A 23,123-nucleotide genomic window follows, 5' to 3' on the forward strand; every position below is an offset into this window, starting at 1 on the left:
TTTCCAATATTTTTTTCAATAATTGGCTCTCTATCAAAAATGACAATTTTTAAGAACTTTTTTTTGTGTGATTTTTTAGGGGCATTTATTGGGTTTTAGGGCTTCAAAATGGTGTTTTTTGATTCCAGAAGTTCGGGTCCCATTGATTTCAATGGGGTTCTGGAATCCGAACCGAACTTTCAGGAAATTCGGGTGTTCTGGTCGAACCAAACTTTTCAAAAGTTCGATCATCCCTAAATATAACTTCTCTCCTTTTTTCCAATGTCTGTATACGTCTTCAACATACAGTATATGGGGTCTTCTACCTTTTTAAACTGTAGGGAGTCCAAATCATTAGTGACCATATTTCTGAATACCTCTAAGAATTTATTATCAGTATTTGGGGGGTTTAAAGTAGATTTATATCTTAGATTTGTAAAATTACCCTCCATAGAGCTCGAGGATTTCACTATCGGATTAGACAGAAAATATTTCTTCACATTCAGAGTACTAATAAACTTCTGAATGTTCACTTACATTTAAAACGTATTCAAGTACCTGGTAGGGGCAAATTTGAAGCCTCTTTTTAGGACCTTTAACTCATCTTTTGAAAGCTCTGTGCCACTGAAATTATATTTACCATCACCTAATGGTGTTTTCTTTTTTTGGATCCTTTTACCAGCTCATCTACCTCTCTTCCTCCTCTTTTTACTCCAGATCTGTTTCTATTGTATCCCTCTCCTCTATTCTCCCCGTTCGCTGTCATCCAAGGTTCTGAAAAATCACCCCTACTAAACTCATCTCCATTATCCTCCAAGGGGGTATAACGATTATATGTCAAAGCTCCCAGCTTCGTCAAATCTAAATCAAATCTAGGATTTGACAAAGAAGCCAGGAGCTTTGAAACACCTTATCTGATTGGAGAGAAAGCCCCTCTGGTTCCTCCCCTTCTTCCAACATGGGCCACCAGAGTGGCCACGTCATCTCCCTTGACCTGCCACATTATTGTCCCTACCCTGTGAGCGGCCATCTTCTTGGTGGACTCTAGCCTTACTACACACCACACTGAAGTGTGCCTTCCCTGTAGAACACCAACAGCTGATCCCAGCGAGCCTTCCAGCTAGTATGTGGAGCTTGAGCTTGTTTCTGTGCTGGGCCTTTCATTTAGTATTTGAGGTTGGTTGAGACTTTGGCTTTTACCTTTTAAATTAGACTGTGTCGTTCCCACATGACTGTGTTTTATCTGGACTGTGTGCTTTATCTATGGCCACACAATATATGTTACTTCACGGTTTATATGGTAGCAAGTTTTATTAGTTTATTCATCATCCTCCAATTTTTTCTCTCATGGATACCTTGATTTTACCAGTGGCCAGCATATAGCCTTTGAAACAGTACCCCAACCACAGACTTTTTTTTAGAAATGGGAACATTTTGCAGTAGTATTTGGGGTGATATATAGGGGGGGGGGGGGGGGCAGAAATGCACCTTGCCTAAGTAGACAAAAATCCTTGCACCTACCCCGAGTGTCAGTTTTGTGCATTCTTTCACTTGTCTTTCACTTGTATAAAAAACTGGTACCAAAATTAGAAAATTACACAAGAGATGTTTAACCAATTAAGGGCCAAGCCTATTTCTGACACATGTTGTTTATTACAAGTTAAAAAAATTTTTGCTAGAAAATTACTTAGAACCCCCAAACAGTATATATATTTTTTGCAATGTTTTTGTTACACAGGATTTGCGCAGCGGTTTTTCAAACGCAATTCTTTGGGAAAAAATACACTTCACTGAATAAAAAAAAAATTAAACAGTAAAGTTAGTCAAATTATTTTCTACATTGTGAAAGATGATGTCATGCCGAGTAAATAGATACCTAACATGTTACGGTTTAGAATTGTGCACACTCGTAGAATGGCGACAAATTACAGTACCTAAAACTTTCCATAGGCAACACTTTAAAGTTTTTGAACAGTTACCAGTTTAAAGTTACAGAAGAGGTCTTTGCTAGAATTATTGCTCTTGCTCTGATGATCGCGGCGATACCTCACATGTGTGATTTGAACACTGTTTACATTTGCAGGCGCGACTTACATATTCGTTTTCTTTGGTGTGCAAGCTCACAAAAACGGGAGCGCTTTAAAAAGAATTGTTTTTCCTATTTATTTTATTTTGTTTTTTTATTTTCATCACTGTTCCCTAAAAAAAAAAAAAAAAAAAACCTGATCACTTTTATTGCTGTCACAAGGAATGTAATCATCCCTTGTAACAGTAATAGGCAGGGACAGGTACTCATTATGGAGGGATTGGGGTCTAAAAGACCCCAAACCCCTCACTGCGCTTCAAAGTATTCAAAACGCTGAAATCAGCATTTTTGAATGCTGTCAGTTTTTTTTAAATCGGCGCTGTATCCAGTTCGTTCAGGACTCTAATCAGTTGGTGGACGTGCCGGTTTGCTGCTTGGGTCTCAAAGAGGGACAGGAGAACCTTGGCAGAGTGGCGGAAGGCGGCGGAAGGGGGGGCGCCCCCTCACCCTTGCTGGGATTACGGCCAAGCGGCTGCTGAGCCATATGGGTTGTTATTATCAGAAGTCTGACCGCCGACTCTAAAAAACGGTACCGGGGTGATGACTGCAGCTGCAGACATTACCCCGGTACAACCACTTCTTCAAGCCGACGTACAGGTAGATCGGGTTTTCGGGAAGTGGTAATGAGTACACATTCTCCAAATGTGCTACAAAGTAAGTTAATCCAGAGAAGAGTCAATGAGAAGTTGAATAGGTGTATTTCAATATTTTCTAAGATAAAATATTTGATACTTTTCAGACACTTTTGGAAAAGACTATGAAAGATTAAATCAATTTTCAAATATTTATATAAAAGACATCATACTTTCTAAAAGGACTCAATCATGATAAAAAATATATTACTATGTCTATGTTTTACTGTAATATTTGTAATAAGAAACAAATGTGTTTCGTAATCTATATGTTTTAAAAAGTAAGATGGAAAATAGGGCAAAATGTATACAAACTTTCTTAACCGGTTGCCGACTGCGCACAGTATATTTACTGCGGCAGTCGGCCCCGGCCAGGCAGAGTGACGTAGGTCTACGTCGCTCGCCTGTCACTCCTTCTAGAGCCAATAGTGGGCGGGCGCGTGCCCGCTGAGGCGCGCGCCCGCCTCGGCTCGTTCACGGAGGAGTGCGGGAGTGTGACTGGCGGACCCGATGTCCGCCGGTCACACTACGATCGCCGGTACAGCGGGAGAAAGACAGAGCGGCTTATGTAAACAAGCTGCCTGTCAGTTCTCCCTGTGTAAAAGTGAAGATCAGACAGTTCTACTATGTAGAACTGTTGATCTTTGTTTTTACACTAGTAGACCTGTCCCTGCACAGTTAGAATCACGCCCCTAGGACACACTTAACCCCTCCCTGTCCAATACTGTTAACCCCTTCCCTGCCAGTGTCATTTTTGCAGTAACAGTGCATATATATATAGCACTGATTACTGCAGTAATGTCACTGGTACCCCCAAAAGTGTCAAAAATGTCAGTCAAGGGTCCGATCTGTCCGCCGCAATGTCGCAGTACCGCAAAAATCGCAGATCGCTGCCATTACTCGTTAAAAAAAAAAAAACACCAAAAATGACAAAAATCTTTCCCTTTGTTAGTAAACGCGATAACTTTTGCGCAAACCAATCAAAATACGCTTTTTGCGATTTTTTTTACCAAACATAGGTATTGTAAAACAGATTGGCCGAAAATTTTAAAAAATTTTGATTTTTACATTTTTTTGGGGGGGAATTTCATATAAAAAAAGTGAAAAATATTGTTGTTTTTGCAAAAATTACGCTCTTTTTTTGTTTATAGCGCGTGATCAAAAAATCGCACAGGTGATCAAATACCACCAAAAGAAAGCTCTGTTTGTGGGAAAAAAAGGACATGAAATTCGTTTAGGTACAGCGTCGCACGACCGCGCAATTGTCCGTTAAAGTCACGCAGTAAAAAAGCGCAAAAAAACCCCTGGTCTTTTAGCAGGAAAATCCTCCGGTGGTAAAGTGGTTAAGGAGTAATAATTAATACCGTACCTTAACATGGACCGCTGGATAAAATCAAACACCTTCAGCTACTGTTACATGATTAAGATGAAAGTACCTTAAAGATTGATATTTCAAATAAGATTAAACACCACGGGGAATATAACTATACACCAAATAAGTACAATTACATATTTAAATTAATTTAGGGATGAACATATTTTAGTATATCCCATATAAGAGTGAATTCAATAAAAATTTGATTTTTCCTACATATCCATTTCTTGGAATACATCACGGGAAGCAGAGCAGCCATAATAATTACTATCTGGGTTATATGCCACCTATAGGTGAATGGACACTGGCAACTAAAAAGAAAGGAAGTCCCCCTCTATATAACCCCTCCTATACAGTGTGACAGGAAGTCAGCTAAATCTGGGAATGTAGTCACAGGAAGGAGATACATTTCCACCTGATTTAGAAAGTCCATTAATTAATTTAGGGTGTTGGCTACAGAGCTAGCCAGCAGGAAGTTGAAAGGCCTTCACCTGTTCAGAATGAGGGAGTTAAGGCTCTATAATTTGTTCAGAGAAAGTCCTATTGTTTGCTGCCTCCTGTCGCCGTGTGGGCTGGGAGAGGAAGGCAGACATACGTGTACCTCCCGACGCCGTGTGGGCATGGGAGAAGGACTGCTGCCTCCAGAAGCTGCATCCTGAAGCCATGTGGGCTGGGAGCAGGAGGACAGTCAGCGTGTGCCTCCCGACAGGATGTGTGGGCCTGGGAGAAGACCCCCCGGAGTGATGTGTGCCCGGGACGGTAACCAAGGGTGAATACGTCTCAAAGGTGAGAAGACGAACTGTTGATGTGAAAGAAACAAAAGGACTGTGTTGTCCTGTGAAGCTATTATAAAAGGACTATTGAGTGTCCGCTGTAGGACAAGGAAGTCTGCCCGACGGTAGGTTGGAGACAGACACTTAGGCAGGTTCCAGTTGTGAGAAGGTAGCCGCCCACAGAGGCAAGGATTTATTTTCTGTTTTATTTTATTTTGGATGTTTTGCTGCATACAGCCTGGTGAAGAAAACACCATTTAATAAACCACACTGTTATTTTGCAAGCACTTGTCGGCTACCTCTCTGGGAAAACGCACCCCCCAAGGGGTCATCCACACCCGCCACCGAGCTAATCCCTCACAACAGGAAGAACCTCAGTTTTGTGGCAAGCAATAAACTTCCCAGACAGGAGGGGAGGGACCTCTCTGTCCTGTGATGTACTCAAAGAAATTTATTTTACAGGTAAGATTTAGGAAAAAATCCAAATTTCTTTGTCATACAGACACCGGACACCACCTCAGGCAAAAATCCTGGGTGTGAACGCAGAATCACCCTATCTTGGTGTGAGATCAAAAATAGCTCCTTACAAGAAAGAGCAACTAATTCTGACACCCTTCTACCTGATGTTACTGCAACCAAAAAGACGATTTTTCTTGTCAGAAGAACCAGAGGAATATGCCAAAAGGGCTCAAAGGGTTGTTTCTGTAGGACCGCCAGAACTAAATTTAAATCCCAAGGACACAAGGGTGGCCTAACTAGCGGAAGCATACAAAGCACCCCTTGTACAAAGGCTCGAACTCAAGGTAGCGTGATGACGCTATGCGGTCCAAGCTGACGCGTTTCGTCACATCCGGTGATGTCTTCAGAGCTTTCTTGAGTGGAGCGCAAGCCGGAAGTGAGCCCGTTGATTCCGCGAGGAGGACGCGCAGCCCGCACCACTGACCACCAGGGAGTGTTTTTACTTTTGTCTTTACCGTCGGAACCCTATAATATGGGTAATAAACTTTAATACAGACTTTATTACGCTATTGGGAGCTTTCTTTCTTCTCCTCCATATTTGCACTGGGTTGCTGTACCCCGGAGTCCATAGGAGCTATTCGATTCCACAGGACCGTCTAAAGGGATACCCTCTCGGCCCAGGAGGCCACCAAAGCGTGAAAGGTCTTAATGTCATACGGCATATACGACCCACTGCATTCGGTAAGTAATCCAATTCTTACATTCACTTGGGAGAAGGAATCGACACCGTAGCCATTCAAATCACAGCAGTTGCACCTTCCAAATCGTGAAGAACCACTCTCACTAAGGACAATATTTATATCTGAGCACTAAGTCACTATTTAACCTTGGACTGTTTTATTTTAATTAATTTTGTACTGCAATATTACGTATACTGCACATGCAAATAGTAATTGTCTGACATATTTATATCTATGTCACAGCCACTCATGCACTAAGGAATATATTTTGAGCACATCGCCACTTTGTCACGATATATAATATCCTATTTTACTAATTTTTATACGTTTTGCTGTGGATTTTATATTTATCCGGTATCTTTTTATTGAGTCATTCAAGTATTTGGTTTTACTAATATTGGATATCTTCACATATTTATTTATTTAATCTATAGTTAGCAAGCGCTGTATGTGTGGTAGAGATGTACCGAACTGTTCGCTGGCGGACAGTTCCTGGCGAACTTCGCATGTTCGCGTTCGCCTCGGCGGGCGAACATATGCGATGTTCGGTCCGCCTCCTATACATCATCATTGAGGCAAACTTTGACCCTGAACCTCACAGTCAGCAGACACATTCCAGGCCAATCAGCATACCTCCCTCCCAGATCCTCCCACCTCCTATAAATAAGCAAGGGCAGCATCCATCTTAGATCATTTCTGAAGCAGTGTGTTAGTCAGAGCAGGGAGAGTGCTGCTGCTACTGCTGCTGTTAATAGCTAGGGACAGTTGTTAGTCAGTGTTCCCGGTCTTGTTAGTCAGTGTTCTTGGTACACTCCTGCTGTAAGGACAGCACCCCAAAAAGCCCTTCCTAGGGCTGGTATTTGAGGGTTTTTTTTGGAGATATATATATATATATATATATATATATATATATATTGTCCCCAAAAAGCCCTGTTTAGGGCTGGTATTTGTGTAATTTTTTTTTGTTCTGTGATATATATATATATATTGTCCCCAAAAGCCCTTTTTAGGGCTGGTATTTGAGTATTTTTATATATATATATATATATATATATATATATATATATATATATCTATTGTGCACTGCAGTTGCCTGCCCGCTGTGTGTGAGAGGCCACAGACCCACCACAGACTGTATTGTGTGCACACCACACTCATTTCGGGTGGCACAGGCACAGTACCTTGCATTTTAAAAAATATATTTTTTTTCCTCTGTCATAATTGCAGTGAGTGCTGTGTCAGGTCCACAGAGTGTACTGTACCCACTGCAGTGCCCACCACTGATATATATACGGTGGCACAACATCTTGTTGCAAATTGAAAAAAAAAATATTTTTTATTATTGCAGTTGCCTGGGCTGCCAGTGACTGTCAGGTCCACCGAGTGTACTGTGCCCACTGCAGTGCCACTGCCCACCCACCACTGATATATATGGTGGCACAGCAGCTTGCAAATTAAAAATACATATATTTTTTTTATAATTGCAGTTGCCTGGGTGCCAGTGACTGTCAGGTCCACAGAGTGTACTGTGCCCACTGCAATGCCACTGCCCACCCACCACTGATATATACGGTGGCAGGCATGACTTTTTTTTGATTAGTGTCTGGGGGGGGGTCTAAAAAGCGTACCTGTGAAGTTTCAGCTCTGTAGCATGTCCAGAACCAGAAAAAAAGATCATATAGGTGTAAAAGGGGTTCCCACCATCCCTGCTCTACTGAAAAATTATCTTTTTTTCTGGTTCTGAACATGATACAGAGCTGAAACTTCACAGGTACACTTTTTAGACCCCCTAGACACTAAATCACACAAAAAAAATTCTTAAAAAATTGTCATTTTTGATAGAGAGCCAATTATTGGAAAAATTTTAAAAAAAATTATTTGGATTTAGTGTCTGGGGGGTCTAAAAAGTGTACCTGTGAAGTTTCAGCTCTGTAGCATGCCCAGAACCAGAAAAAAAAGATCATATAGTTATAAAAAGGAGGGTTCCCACCATCCCTGCTCTACTGAAAAATTATCTTTTTTTTCTGGTTCTGGACATGCTACAGAGATGAAACTTCACAGGTACACTTTTTAGACCCCCCCAGACACTAAATCACGCACACAAAAAAAAGTTCTTAAAAATTGTCATTTTTGATAGAGAGCCAATTATTGAAAAAATTAAAAAAAAAAAAAATTTCTTTGGATTTATTGTCTGGGGGGTCTAAAAAGTGTACCTGTGAAGTTTCAGCTCTGTAACATGTCCAGAACCAGAAAAAAAAAATTAGAATTAGGGTTAGGGCTAGGGTTAGGGTTATTTTTAGCGCTTAGGGTTAGAGGGTTAGGGTTAGAGGGGTAGGGGTAGGGTTACTAACTCTAACCCTAAGTATCTCAACCCTATCCCCTAACACTAAACCTAACCCTAACCCTCTAACCATAACCCTAACCCTCTAACCATAACCCTAACCCTCTAACCTTAACCCTAACCCTCTAAGCCTAGCCATAAAAATAACCCTAACCCTAATCCTAACCCTAAGCCTAACCCTAATTCGTAATTTTTTCTGGTTCCGGACATGCTACAGAGCTGAAACTTCACAGGTACACTTTTTTGACCCCCAGACGCTAAATCCAAAGAAAATTTTTATTTTTTTTTAATTTTTTCAATAATTGGCTCTCTATCAAAAAATGACAATTTTACCATAACCCTAACCCTAACCCTCTAAGCCTAGCCATAAAAATAACCCTAACCCTAGCCCTAACCCTAACTTGTAATTTTTTTCTGGTTCCGGACATGCTACAGAGCTGAAACTTCACAGGTACACTTTTTAGACCCCCAGACGCTAAATCCAAAGAAATGTTTTTTTTTTTTTAATTTTTCCAATAATTGGCTCTCTATCAAAAAAAATGACAATTTTTAAGAACTTTTTTTTGTGTGATTCAGTGTCTGGGGGTCTAAAAAGTGTACCTGTGAAGTTTCAGCTATGTAGCATGTCCAGAACCAGAAAAAAAATTAGAATAAGGGTTAGGGCTAGGGTTAGGGTTAGGGCTAGGGTTAGGGCTAGGGTTAGGGCTAGGGTTATTTTTAGTGCTTAGGGTTAGACTGTTAGGGTTAGAGGCATAGGGGTAGGGTTACTAACTCTAACCCTAAGTATCTCACCGTAACCCTAACCCTAGCCCCTAACACTAAACCTAACCCTAACCCTTAAAGCCCAGTTCCTGTCCCATTTTGGCCGGTTCTGCGGTTGTTTGCGGTGCGTTAAACGGGGAGTTTGGTCTGTCACTGTGAAGCGGGCGTAACCCTTACACTACCTGATCGATACAACATCATACCTGATCGTATACACACACTGGATGTTTTAAAGCACGTTATTCCAAACAATTTAGGAATGTTAGGTGATTTATTCCCTTTATGGATTAAAACCTGACTCTGCGTCAACTACGTAATTTTCCATGGGAGTTTTGCCATGGATCCCCCTCCGGCATGCCACAGTCCAGGTGTTAGTCCAATTGAAACAACTTTTCCATCACTATTGTGGCCAGAAAGAGTCCCTGTGGGTTTTAAAATTCGCCTGCCTATTGAAGTCTATGGCGGTTCGCCCGGTTCGCGAACATTTGCCGATGTTCGCGTTCGCCGTTCGCGAACATTAAATTTTATGTTCGCGACATCACTAATGTGTGGGAGAAATGAGGTAAGGTGGCGCTACTTAATTGGTGTAATAAATAAGATGTGATATTCACAAAAATAAAGTGCTGTAGTGTTGGCTTACATATAAATGGATAATCCAAAATATAAAGTGCATATGTGAAAAAACAAAACAAAATTAGTAGCCGGGGTGGTCTCCAGCTAAAAGTGTTACAAAGTATTTGGAAGTAATAAATAAATAAATAGATATTGTATTATACCAGTGAAAGAACACTAAAAAGCACACTATATAAGTGTGGGTAATATATACCCTAAATACAAGAATTATAATCAGTGCAAAATGGTGCAATAAATAAGTAAATAGTACAATATGTGCCAATAAGAGCAAATAAAAAATATATAAATAGTGTTCATGCAGTAAAAAACATATAATAGTCCAATAGGTAAATCAACAGTCCTTTAGTTGCTGGGTGAATAGGTGATATAAAAAGAGTGGTATTCCCTAGGCAGTGACAAAGCAGTTATTAAAAATGCTGGTGAGGTGATCCCAGTGATCCAAAACTTGTTTAGGTGATAGGTGAGACACACAGGTGCACCCCTCCAATTGATCCCGCACTCACCGGAGGTGTATACCCCTACAGGGGTAACAGGCCTTAGTACAGAATCCTCTTAGGCGGTGGTGATATGTGGGACTCCTGGGGGGAAAACCCCTTCACCCGGATATTAGGAACTCCACTTAATCAGTCAAACGATGATATGCAAAGAAGAAGCGCTGATATAGTGATGTACCGTTTTAAAATTACTTTATTAAGTCAAATAAAAGTCAGGTACTCACATAAAAACAGTATTAGCAGGCATCACCTGGCAACCAGCTTATATAAATAGACAGCGGAGACGACGCTATTCACGCACCTGATGACGTCAGCTCTGACGAAACGCGTCATGAGCGATTACATCATTTCCGCCCCACTGCAACGCAGATCCGGTAGCTGACACGCATAGCGTCCCGGAAATAGCCGCCAACGAGGGATTCGCGGCCCCTACTGCTTTGGATGCCTGCTAATACTGTTTTTATGTGAGTACCCTACTTTTATTTGACTTAATAAAGTAATTTTAAAACGGTACATCACTATATCAGCGCTTCTTCTTTGCATATCATCGTTTGACTGATTAATAAGTAGAGTTCCTAATATCCGGGTGAAGGGGTTTTCCCCCCAGGAGTCCCACATATCACCGGCTAAGAGGATTCTGTACTAAGGCCTGTTACCCCTGTAGGGGTATACACCTCCGGTGAGTGCGGGATCAATTGGAGGGGTGCACCTGTGTGTCTCACCCATCACCTAAACAAGTTTTGGATCACTGGGATCACCTCACCAGCACTTTTAATAACTGCTTTGTCACTGCCTAGGGAATACCACTCTTTTTATATCACCTATTCACCCAGCAACTAAAGGACTGTTGATTTACCTATTGGACTATTATATGTTTTTTACTGCATGAACACTATTTATATATTTTTTATTTGCTCTTATTGGCACATATTGTACTATTTACTTATTTATTGCACCATTTTGCACGGATTATAATTCTTGTATTTAGGGTATATATTACCCACACTTATATAGTGTGCTTTTTAGTGTTCTTTCACTGGTATAATACAATATCTATTTATTTATTTATTACTTCCAAATACTTTGTAACACTTTTAGCTGGAGACCACCCCGGCTACTAATTTTGTTTTGTTTTTTCACATATGCACTTTATATTTTGGATTAACCATTTATATGTAAGCCAACACTACAGCACTTTATTTTTGTGAATATCACATCTTATTTATTACACCAATTAGGCAGCGCCACCTTACCTCATTTCTCCCATATATCTAGATATAGGCTTCGGGCTGTATTTTGGGGTAGGCTGCAGCCTCTTTTTTCCCTGTCCAAAAGCGCAGAAGTTTTTACCCTTAAGCGCTGTATGTGGTCTTTTCTTAAAAAAGCCCATTTTTTACAAAGATCCTTTATAGCTTTGACCTTTTTTGTGACAAAAGCCTTCTTTACCAATCCCGCTGCAGGGCTCTGCTTATAGCTAGAATCCAACCTTCACCCATCCCGGCGGGTTCTGTCACTTGTGGATCTTCAAAGGACCGGGTCCCCCTATAATCTTGTGGCCACTCCCTTGAACCTGTAGGGCACCCTGCTGGATCGCCTTTGGAATCAGTCTTTACCAAGGGCCTGGATCCCAGGGTCCAGCGCCCAAGGGAGTCGCATTACAGGCAAACACCTCCCAGTCTTCCATCTACCGTTGCTCAGGTAGCATCCATTTTAGTATTCCACTTTCGGATTAATTCGATTGCCAAGCCCCTTGGATCCTGCAGGATCTTTATCTGGGACCATAGCATAACTTTAAATTATGGAGAGCTTCTCCAACCATGTCCATCACCTCTAAGACTCTGGCAAAAAATGGAGGTACTTCCTGTATGGAAGGGGTTATATAGAGGGGGACTTGCTGTCTTTTTAGTTGCCAGTGTCCATTCACCTATAGGTGGCGTATAACCCACATAGTATTTATTATGGCTGCCCTGTGTCCCGTGATGTACAATAAAGAAATCCAATTTTATTCCCAGAAAACCTATTTCTAGTCTTAGAGTACCATCTGCTGGACAAGTGAAACCACTGACTGTGCAAACAATCAATTAATTGGTACTACCACTCCCCAGTAAAGATGTGAGTAAAAATTCCAAACTGCACCTTCTAGTCTAGTCCCTAGATAAGAACATTTTTGGGAATAAAAGGGGAAATTCTGAAAGAAAAGAGATCTCCATATCCATTTTGGATCACCATTTTTGAGACTCATCACCATCTTGAATCTTCACCATCACCTTATTTCATCACGCTCCCTCTTAAGAAGAAAGCCAACGTGTTTCAGGGGAACAGAGGCTCCCCCTTATTCAGAGCATAAATGTTGCCGTTCTGATCTGCAACCGACAGCATAACCTTATGCTGTTATGCTGTCGGTTGCAGATCCGAATGGCAACATTTACGCCCTGAAGAAGGGGGAGTCTCTGTTCTCCTGAAACGCGTTGGATTTAACATGTTCTGCTACCAATAAAACAACGATCTTTTGATCTAAGTGGGATTCTTATTGCTGATTTTGGGCGCTTCTTTAACCGACTGTTATTAGAAACTTTGGAAACGACCACTAGGCCGTATCTTAAGGTAGCAGCCCAGAACCCTTAACAAGGGTCCACTGCCTTTTTTCATCCAGTTGGGCCAGATTGATTGGGAGTTAATTCCCCCAAGTGGCCCTCTATCACCTACCACCCACCCACAGACCCTCTATCAAGTAGGTCAGTCCAGCGCAGCCATCAACTTTTCTTAAGAAGAAAGATCAGCCTTCATCAGTACTCTCTTATATATTACGCTGTCTTGGTCTGAAGGCTGAGGACTCTCTCCTTGCCCTTACATGACAGCACCTTAGAAACCAAACACAATGTACCAGAGCCATGGAAGAGAGGGGAGTAAATCAAATGTAAATCACATAATTCCAATACCAAAAAGCACTGATATTTTTCTTTTCATAAAATTTTTCCCTTCTAATACGTGATCAAAAAGTGGAAAGGTCCATGCATAAGGTACCTAGAGATTTCAAATTTAATTTTTTAATATGGTGTTGAAATTTTCTTAACATGTTGTTTTTATATAAAATTTGTTATGGACTGTTGGATATTTTGGACACTGCAGACAGCTTGATTGATGATTTAAAAAACAAAACAAAAAAAGAACACAATGAACAGAAGCTGTGAGATAGATGAATACCAGTCTCTTCTCTTGCTCTAGCTTAATGGCCTCTGTCTTTAAATGAAGTATCACAGCAGTGTTATTTATCTCAAAGTGTCAAACAAATTGCACATCCGGAAACTTCTTTATTGGTAGTTCATCTTACCTTGGTTTTATTGTTGATGAATGCTTGCACTCTTTTTACAAATAGATTTTGTTTCAATATAGTGGCAGCGCAGTGGCTAAATGGTTAGCACCGCTGCTTAGCAACGCTAGGGTCATCATTTTGAATCCCAACCAATCCCTGGTAGATTCAAATTATTATTAAGTATTTATTTTATTTTTTTAAAATAGCAAATGTCTTTATACTTACCTGATCTGTGCAGGAGAGGAGAAGCCGGTGCTCCTGGCTCCTCCTCTCTGTCCAGTGCCCCCATGGAAAGCCGCTTCTCATAGGGGCACTTGCGCATACTCACAGTGCCCCTGCAGAGCCATTGAGATGTGGAAGTGAGGGGGGAGAAGAGCTCCCAACACGCACATCGCTGGATCGAATGAAGGCTCAGGTAAATAAAAGAGGGGGGTGAGAGGCCCAAAGGAATGTCTAAAGATGTTTTACTTTAAGGCAAGGAATGCATTAAGGTAAAAAAATGTTTAGGCTTTAGAACCACTTTAATTGGTTCCTGTCTGGCCTTAATATGTGAATGTATGAATGTTAGTTATGGATCTTAGATTGTAAGCTCCATGAGGGCAGGGGCAGATGTGAATGTATAATATATATGTAAAGTGCTGTGTAAACTGTTGCTGCTATAAAAGTACCTGTAATAAATAATACTGCCCTTATCCATACTACCACCATGTTATCATGTCATGCTTTTGGAAAAAAGATTAGAATAACTGTTTATCTCACCTTTCCTGAGGGAAGCACAGCAGCTCAATTGTTAGCAATCTTGACTCCAAATCCCACCAGGGACACTATCTGCATTTTTCTGTCCATATCTGCGCATAAAGACATGGATGAGCGAGTTTGGGGTGGAGGAACTTGACTGGCCTGCACAGAGTCCTGACCTCAACCCAATAAAACACCTTTGGGATGAATTACAGCAGAGACTGCAAACCAGGCCTACTCTCCAACATCAGTGCCTGACCTCACAAATGCACTTCTGGAAGAATGGTCAAACATTCCTATAGACACACTCCTAAACCTTGTGGACAGCCTTCCCAGAAGAGCTGAAGCTGTTATAGCCAGAGATGTATAGTAACTAAGTAGAACTACTTCACTACTGTACTTAAGTACCGAAAGGCGGTATCTGTACTTTCCTAGAGTAGAATTTTTTTCTCCTACTTCCACTTTTACTTCACTACATTTTCTCAATGATTTCAATACTTCTACTCCGATATTTTTTTTGTGCTGCATAGTTACTAGTTACAATTATAAAAATTACCACTGCCAGAACAGTAGATGGCAGGTTTCATGAAGCTCAAAACATGTGTATTATCAGCGCATACGAAAATAAAAGCTACTGTATGTATAAATGAAAGCTGCATTTGAAATAATAAACAATATGATGTTCAAACTTTTGACTTCTTTCTTTAATAACTACATAACACAGTACTTGTACTTTTACTTTCAGTACTTGAGTAGCAATTTTTTTTTCAAAACTAGTGGTACTTTTACTTTCAGTACTTGAGTAGCAACATTTTTAAAAAAAACTACTTGCAATACTTAAGTACAAAAAATGTTGAATACTTTAGTACTTCTACTCAAGTCACTTTTTGATCGAGCATTTGTACTTTTACTCAAGTATGGGTTTCGAGTACTTTATGCAACTCTGGTTATAGCTGCAAAGGGTAGCCAACTCCACATTGAACCCTACGGACTAAGACTGTGATGCCATTAACCACTTGCCGACTGCCTAACGCCGATCTACTTCGGCAGTCAGCCCCTCAAAGGCAAAGTGACATAGGGCTATGTCACTAGCTTGTGAGGGTCTAGGGAGCGAGCGCGCTCCCCGGAGGCGCGCTCCCGCGTGGTCACGGACCCCCCCGCGCGTGTGACCGACGGACCCGATGTCCGCCGGTCACTCTGCGATCGGCGGGGGAGAGGGAGAAAGTCAGGCGGCTTGTGTAAACAAGCTGCCTGTCATTCTCCCCTGTGTATGAAGGATGATCATACGGTTCTACTATGTAGAACCGTTGATCACTCTTCATACATCTGAAGCCACAGCCAATCACAGTAGAAAGCACGCCCCTAGGGACACACATAGCCCCTCCCTTTCAAAAAAAGTTAACCCCTTCACTGCCAGTGTATTTTTACATTAACAGTGCATATGTATAGCACTGGTTACTGTAGAAATGTCACTGGTAACCCCAAAAGTGTCAAAAATGTAAGTCAGGGTCCGATCTGTCCGCCGCAATGTCGCAGTGCCGCAAAAAAAATCGCAGATCGCCGCCATTACCCGTTAAAAAAAAAAACAACAAAAATGACAAAAATCTTTCCCTTTGTTAGTAAACGCGATAACTTTTGCGCAAACCAATCAAAATACGCTTTTTACGATTTTTTTTACCAAACATAGGTAGCATAAAACAAATTGGCCGAAAAAGTTAAAAAATTTTGATTTTTACATTTTTTTTGGGGGGAATTTCATATAAAAAAATGTGAAAAATATTGCTATTTTTGCAAAATTTACGCTCTTTTTTTGTTTATAGCGCGTGATCAAAAAATCGCACAGGTGATCAATTACCACCAAAAGAAAGCTCTGTTTGTGGGAAAAAAAGGACGCCAAATTCAGTTAGATACAGTGACGCACGACCGCGCAATTGTCCGTTAAAGTCATGCAGTGCCGAATCGCAAAATACCCCCTGGTCAGGAAGGGGGTAAAATCTTCCGGGGCTTAAGTGGTTAAAGTTTACATGTGGGTAAAGGCAGGTGTCCCAATACTTTTGACAATATAGTGTGTGTGTAGGGTAGTAAATTTAGATTGTGAGTGTCTTGGGGGGATAGGGACCTGGTTCAATACACTCTGTAAAAGTTGTTTGTAATATGTTGGGGAAAGATACTATAAATACTGGAAAGAAATAGTGGAAAAAAAAAACTAGGAAACACCTTCTAAGTTTGAAGAATACCTATACCTTCTTATAAATATTATTTAACCTATCCCCATTTTTTTACTCACCTGCCTACATGTCTCCTAGTTCCATATTGTGGTCACAGGAAACCAAATAGCCACCACTGCACCCTCTCCACATGCTTCTTCTGTGCATGCGTGGAAAAAAAACGATTGAAAACTGTCCATTATGAATCCAGTGATAGGCAGCTTTTCTAACAGAATTATTGGGAGTTTTTTATTGCATGCACAGAACAAGCAAGGGGCCAGCAAGATAATTTGCAGCACAATGGGACGCACAGAATGGAATGCCTTCATTTCCCTAGTGGTTATGTGAAAAATCACATAATATTATCTTCTTTATCAACTTATGAATTTAGTAAGATGTCCTAATATTTTGGACCTATACAGTATCTAAATTATATCAAACCAGTTATTTTTTTTTTTACAACACCTCATTTGAGCAAATCGGATGTCTTTCTGAAAATATTTATCATAATTTATCCAGGATTCACTAGCAATTTATTGACTTGAGTTGATAAAATTAGGTTTGGCAACACAGGGATTTACAGTGGTTCTAAAGCCTTAGGGTTTTGTTTACCTTAATGCATTCCAGGGGTGGACTGGGCAACAGGCAGGGTGCCAATTGCCCCCTGGGCCGATCGGATGCTCCCAAAAGCTGAGGAAGTGATACCCCCCAACTAGTTAAGGACTACAGGCCCCAGCATGAACCTGTAAGATCTTAGGGGTTCATGCTGGGACTAGTAGTCCTTCGCTTTTGGGGGGGGTCATAGCTTTTGATCTACGGGGTTCATGCTAGGACTAGTAGTCCTTCACTTTTTTGGGGGGGGTCACATCCTTAGATCTCAGGGTTTAATGCTGGGATTTGTAGTCCATCACTTTTCCCCTTCCTCTAGATCAACTGCGGGTAAAGGATTGTGTATATGGGATTGTCTGGTTGTGTTTTCTCTACTGTTTTTTTGTTTTTTATTGTTTGAGACGGATGGACTTTTTTCAACCTCACTGACTATGTAACTGTAGCAATATTTCCAGGCATTAGGCCTGAGGTGGGTCTGCCATTTTTACCGGTGACACTTCCAACACATTTGAGTTGTGAACCCAGGTGTGAGAACTGAGACAATGACCATTCCGGCATCTTTAGTTTGTTTTGTTTATTGTATTTTGGGGATGGGAGAAGGGAATGAGTGGGATACTTCTCTGGCTTAACTAGGTTTGACTGGAACACTATACAGAAAAATGCCCGTTGGCGCTATCCTGACGCTAGCTTAATGCCGGCCAGCGCTTCCTGACGCTTGCAGATACTGTGATACTGAACTTGTGCTGAACCCTCGACTTTAACTTTACTCAGAAGATCCAGGACTGTAGAAACTTTACTCCTGACATTGCTTTAGCTCAAAAGTCACTGAATAGCTCCCTTCAGCCCTTCATTGACTGAGGTAGCTCTATGTATATGATTGTGCTGCTGAAACTCTTAGCTGTGTACATTTCACACTGTACACTGACTCTTCAGGGCCCAACAGCTGGCGCCCCCTTTACACTTCAGGGTCCTCTGACTAGGTACCCCCTCTAACACTTCAGGGTCCTTGGACTAGGCACTCCTTTACAGCTAGCTGACTCCTGGATCCCTGGGACCTTCACTGGAGTGGTCCCCTCTACACTAGGCAGACCCCTTGGGGCAGTTCACAGTACTCACGACCTTAGCAGGCTTTCCTGGAACTGAACCCCTCTTCCTCTAATGGTCCTTGGCACACCGGATCCCTTCTGTAGCTCAGCTCAGCTCACTCTGCAACTCTCAGGCAGCCACCTGAGACTCCCGTTGCTTCTGACAGGAGGAGAGACAGCCGTACTCTCCCTCCTGGGACCCTGATTCCCGCCAAAGACACTGCATCATGAGTGCCCTTCAAACTTGTACCCACTCCCAGAATCCTCTGGGCCAGAATCTGCCTTCTGGGGTAGATACAAGCCTGAATGGGCCACTGATTGGGTTTCCTCCACTGCCCAATAAGAACCCTCTCACAGAGCCAGTGGGGAGACTCCCCTTTCAGTAACCACACCTGGGAGACATGACAGCCCAGCTGAAATCATGGCCCTGCTGTTAGGCAGCCAAGGCCCACTATACTTTACCTAGCACCTACCTGTAGGGTGCTACATAACTATGTAACTTTTAGGGGGTATGAACCTCCCAAAAGTGAAGGACTGTAAGTCCCAGCATAAAAACCTCAGAGCTGAGGTTATGACACCTCCTCCTAACCAGTGAAGGACTACAAGTCCCAACATGAGCCCCTGAGATCTAAGGATGTGACTCCCCAAAAGGGATGGACTACAGGTCCCAGCATGAACCCCTCAGAGTTGAAGATGTGATACCCCCCTACTAGTTAAGGACTACAGGCCCCAGCATGAACCCGTAAGATCTAAGGGGTTCATGCCAAAACTTGTAGTCCATCACTTTTTGGGGGTGTGAACCTCCCAAAAGTGAAGGACTGCAAGTCCGACATAAACCCCCCCAGAGCTGAGGATTTGACACCCCCTTCTAACTAGTGAAGTACTACAAGTCCCAACATGAGCCCCTGGGATCTAAGAATGTGGCCCCCCAAAAATGAAAGAACTACTAGTCCCCACATAAACCCCTCAGAGCTGAGGACATGACAGCCCCCAATTAGTAAAGGACTATAAGTCCCAACATGAGCCCCTGACATCTAAGAATGTGACCCGTTTGATCTCACAGGTTCAAGCTGGGATTTGTAGTCATTCACTAGTTGGAGGGGTCAGGTCCTCAACTCCGGGGGGTTCATACAAAGACTTGTCTGCATTGCTTGCACTTTAGTTCCTAGGCTGAGGCCATGGTGGTACACGTCTCCTAGGGGCCCTAGAGGGCCACATTGTCCTCCCCCCACCCTTGTGATCATGGAAAACCTTAGACTATATTCCCCGATCCATCACTCTGCCACCACCATCTTTACTCCCCCACCCCCCACCACCACGATCTATCACTCTAGCACCACCAACTCTACTCCCACACCCCCCACCACCATGATCCATCACTCTGCCACCACCAGCTCTACGTTTTCCCTCCCTCATCTCCCTCTCACTCTTTCCCTCCCTCTTTCTCCTTCCCTTTCACTCCCCCCCCTCTCTTCTTCCCTCCCTCTCACTCTCTACCTCCCTCTCTTTCTCCCTTCCTCTCACTCTCTACCTCCCTCTCTTTCTCCCTCCCTCTCACTCTCTCCCTTCCTCTCTTGCTCCAATATGGAGACATTGCCACTATGTGGGGAACATGAAGTACTAACTGTTCCCCAACTATCCTTGACAAGTTCCTGTTCAACTGCCATGGTCACAACATCCCAATGATGGATGGCTAATGCCACTTTATAGAAAAGAATGGAGGGGAATGCAAGAAAAAAAATGTACTGTAAAAGTGTGATGCTGCACTGCCCCAGCTCCACTCAAATAAATGCTCCCAGCTCAACTCAAATTCATTAACAATAAAAATGTGTGAATGCACAATGTGAAATACGTGTATGAAACAAAATACAATATTACTACAGTATTATCCAAATTATCGCAGTGTAAAGCTCTAAGCATATACAAACATAATTTACATCTCATTCACATAAATGGTGATATCACAATCATATGTGTAAAAACTAATGGTGAAAAGGTCTCTCTTTTGCTTCCAAAATGATCAGTGACAATAAATAAATGCCGTGTTTTGGTAACTCCCAACACCAAGTCTATTCACGTTGCGCCTCTAGCAACAAACAACTCTTACCTCCAAATAGAGGCAATAGCGCATCAATTTATCAATCTGCCAAGGTAACACCAACTTCAAGGTCATCCGACATATCTTGCGCACTAGGGGCTCTCTCAGGGTATGGTGGTAAATGGGGTCAGGCTCCTTTAAACCTTCCACCTAGCATGCAGACGGCTTTGCCCCGCTCATGTTTGTGAAAAGTCAAAGAAAGCCTCCCATAGTGTAGTAAGTTGCTATTACTCACTTTATTAAAAAGAGTATTACTCACAGTGAAAAAAAAACTTATAAAAGTGCAGTTAAAATCACAAGTGGGTACTGGATTGCGCGTCCCCTTGCATCGCTTTCGTTACATCGCGGTCACGTGGCTTCATAAGGCTCCCATATGGAGAACCTGCCACCAAGTGGGTAGCATGAAGTGAAGTACCAACTGTTTTCCCATTACCAAGTGCCTTGTCACCTTCCACCATCACATAGTGGATGGCCACTTTATAGAAAAGAATGGAAGGGCAGGCAAGAAGAGAAGCCTGGCCAACAGACTTCTAGAGTGCTGGCAGTGTAACTCATAGCTGGTTTCACAGTGAAAATCTCAGAGAAGAAAGGATAGGAAAATTAAAAACCTGGTTGGGTGCTGGAGAATGAGGGAATCATTTAAAACAAAGCTGTACTAAAATTAAGGTTTAGCCTTTAAAGAAAAATAAAAATTTTCCAACAAAATTATCAACATTTTAGCCAGCAGAAAAAAAAAAACAGATTCTACCATCTAACCATTTTTGTTAAAACAGAAATTTTAGTATGCAAAATGTTAAACAGTGTACTTTTTATTTTTTACTGGCAAATGTGCAAGGTAAAAATGTGTGAATTGTTGAGTAAAACCCTTTCATTTATACGTAAGTAGTGGTAAAAACAGGTGGTAGACCCGTGTCTTTACCATCCTTCCCCCCCCCCCCCCAAGCTGCAAAGCCAGCCGAATCAGGGAGGAAAACATTCAGTAGCCATCATGCTTTGCGGCTGTGGCAAATGTTATGCCCCCCGTTCCATTCATTGGGTACTACTGCCACCAAATGCAACCCTTTTAAGTGAATGGGTATCACCTACCTAGTAGCAGAGCCTAATATAATGAGAAAGGCCTCTCTTACACCTCTGACTCAGAGCTCCTGATGGTGTGAACAGAAGATGCAGGAACACAGATTGGCATGAGTGCCTTTAAGTCTTGCTAGTAGAGCAGTTGTCTATGCCAGGCAGGGTGTTGGGATTCGAACCTGTGACCAGCCACATCCCAGCCAGTAGCCCTGCTTACTAGGCTACCGTCCGCTCTGAACATTCCTCCCTGAACATTCCTCCCTGAACATTACTCCCTGAACATTACTCCCTGAACATTCCTCCCTGAACATTCTTCCCTGAAGCCTATTATTTCAACCTTAGTCTTGCCAAGCCTTGCTTATCACCCTTGATTCCCCAAACCTGGTACTTCCCTATATAAGTCCAGCCCCTTGCACTCCAGTTTGCTGATTATTGAGCTCCTGAGCCTTGATCAAGCTACTCCTCACCTGCTGCTCTTATCTACTACCACAAATCCAATGCTGACCAGGAATTGACTACCGACTACTCTTCTGCTTTGTCCCTACCTACTGAACTGCTACCTCTGTTGCCGATCCGGATTGTCTGACCATGCTTACTGCTGCCCGCCGCGACCTTTGGCTCGTCTGACTTCTCTCTGGTTATCCCTTGTCTGCTCCTCTGCCTTCGGACTGAACCTACACTCTGCCTGGCTGGGTGATCCTGAGGACCGCGTCCTGGTGTTAGCTTGCAGCGCAGTCTATCCCCACCATCTGGGGCTCTAGTGAAAACCAGCTAGCACTTAGTTTCCGCACCTCAGGTGAACCCGTGTCCTCATCAGAGTACTACGCAGAGTCCATCCGGTATCCAGCACCTACTAACTGCCTGCGGTCTTTGCCACTGGGCTCCACTCCTACCTCCGGCTAGCAGTCCTCTGACTCAGGTGAGCCTGTAGGATTGTTACAGAATAATCAGCCCAACTATGGAGTCCGCAATGACCACTCTGTGTAGACAGGTCACTGAACTTCAAGAATTTGGTACTACGTATCAGGAGAAATTTGCCCAGCTCCAAGAAGTAGTCAAAAGCCAACAGAAGGAGATTATTGAACTACAGAGGCAACTCCTAGATGTCCGCGGCGCGGCCGCAGACACCCGCATGCCACTCCCATCAAAATTTGGCGGTGACAGACGCCAGTATCGGGGATTTCTGAACCAATGCCGCATCTATTTTCAGATGAACCCGGCCCCGTTCACCACCGATAAAAAGAAGGTGCTATTCATGATCAATCTCTTGACGGATGAAGCATTAGCATGGGCGTCGCCATACGTGGAGTCTAGCAATCTGCTCCTGGACAACCTAACCAACTTCATCACCGCCATGAGCCTAGTCTTCGATGACCCCAACCGCTGTGCGACGGCCGAGGCGCGACTACATAGTCTGCGACAAGGGAGACGCTCCGTCGCCGAATATACCGCCGAATTTCGCCGTTGGGTCACGGACACCACCTGGAACCCAGCAGCACAGAGGAGCCAATTCCGGCGAGGCCTGTCCGAAGCAATAAAAGACGAACTCGCCAGAGTTGAAGCCCCGGACGATCTGGATGACTTTATTCAAGCATGCATCCGGATAGATCAAAGACTCTCCGAGAGGAAGAGGGAAAGATTCTGGTCCTTGGACCACAGACCCACTTACTCCTTCTCCTCTACCACCCAGCACGACCCCCAGTCAGCACCTGAACCTATGCAGGTCGA

The sequence above is a fragment of the Pelophylax lessonae genome (genome assembly GCF_965119305.1).
Source record: "Pelophylax lessonae genome assembly, chromosome: 3".
In the NCBI taxonomy this organism is placed as follows: Eukaryota; Metazoa; Chordata; class Amphibia; order Anura; family Ranidae; genus Pelophylax; species Pelophylax lessonae.